This window comes from Mandrillus leucophaeus, unplaced genomic scaffold (genome assembly GCF_000951045.1).
Source record: "Mandrillus leucophaeus isolate KB7577 unplaced genomic scaffold, Mleu.le_1.0 Scaffold77, whole genome shotgun sequence".
Taxonomy (NCBI): domain Eukaryota; kingdom Metazoa; phylum Chordata; class Mammalia; order Primates; family Cercopithecidae; genus Mandrillus; species Mandrillus leucophaeus.
Window position 1 is genome coordinate 6,305,635 of NW_012108363.1, and position 1,581 is coordinate 6,307,215.

The 1,581-nt window shown below is 36.8% G+C and overlaps 1 pseudogene; it reads right to left on the reverse strand.

Annotated features, from left to right (window-relative positions):
• Positions 1–413: 413 nt before the first annotated feature.
• Positions 414–837, reverse strand: LOC105529537 (annotated as a pseudogene).
• Positions 838–1,581: the final 744 nt, after the last annotated feature.

Here is a 1,581-nt window from a genome sequence, read left to right on the forward strand (position 1 = left end):
AGTGTGGGTGACACAATGAGACCCTGTCTCCAAAAAAAAAAAAAAAAAAAAAAGAAAAAAATCCATGTATAAGTGGACCCATGTTGTTCAAGGGTTAACTGTATTAGCTTTTGGACTAGTAATAATTTTTAGTCTCTTAAATCATGCAGGAAACGAAGAATATGGTTACAGATCATTCTTACAAGAATATTGGCTTTAAAACTTGCCCATGTATTTACCTTTGCTGAGATCTTTATTTCTTCATATAGCTTCATGTTATTGTCTAGTGTCCTTTCATTTCAACCTGTAGGACTCCCTCTAGTATTTTTTTGCAGGGCAGGTCTAGTGGTCACAAACTCCCTCAACTTCTACTTGTATGGGAATCTCTTTTTTTGGTCGTTAAGTTTTAATCAAAGCTTGTGTATAAGATTACTTTATTCCTGCCTCTTCTTAATTGTTTCTTCCTTGTATTTGCCCTTTTCCTTTCCCACTTGGTGAGATTTGGCTTTCTGTTCAAAGATCTTTTTGTGGTCTTTGTCCACTTTTAACCTAGTGATAACCACCTTGCTGGGGTGAATGCCTACGTGGACTGTTGTGCCGTTAGCCTTTTCGCACTGCACCCATTCAGTGTAGATAACATATTTCTTCCTGTAAACCTGGAGTGCTTTGCCAATTTGCTGACCTTTATAGCGTCCTCATACAACCTGAACTTCATCATCCTTTCGGATGGGCATGGATCGCGCATTGTACTTCTGTCTCAGCTGTTTGGAAACAGGGAAAAACATCCTCCTGCGAATGTGGAAAGGTGCTTTTGCGATTCTTGCTTCGGTTGGAAGTCACAAAGGGATTGAACTTCATTTTGGCCGTTCCCGCTTTGGTGATGGCTGCAAAAGGGTTACCTGGGAATCTTTTAATATGTCCCTCACTTTTTTCCTCCCAATGAAACTTAATTTATTACCCTACAATGTAAATTACATAAAATTTTCACGTGTTGTGAAATATTATTCCTGTTAATTTTTCAACTATTTTAAACTGTAAGAATCATTCTTAGCTCATAAGCTGTAGAAAAACAAGTAGCAAGCTGAATTTGGCTCAAGGGCTGCAGTTTGTTGATTCATGAGTTTATTTTTTAAAACTTTTTATTTCCATAGGTTATTGGGTAGTGTTTGGTTACATGAGTAAGTTCTTTGGTGGTGATTTGTGAGATTTTTGGTAAATGCCCATCAATCAATGATCAATGAGTGGATAAAGAAACTGTGAGAGAGATATATATATATATCTCACATATGTGTATATATATACACACATATGTATATATCACAGTTTATATATAAATAACATGATATATATGATGGAATACGAATCAGCCATAAAAAGGAATGAATTAATGGCATTCACAGCAACCTGGATGAGATTGGAGACTATTATTCTAAGTGAAGAAACTCAGGAATGGAAAACCAAACATTGCATGTTCTCACTCATAAGTGGGAGCTAAGCTATTAGGATGCAAAGGCATAAGAATGACACAATGGACTTTGGGGACTCAGGGAAAGGGTGGGAAGGGCATGAGGGATAAAATATTTCTCACTTCTGAAGGACAGT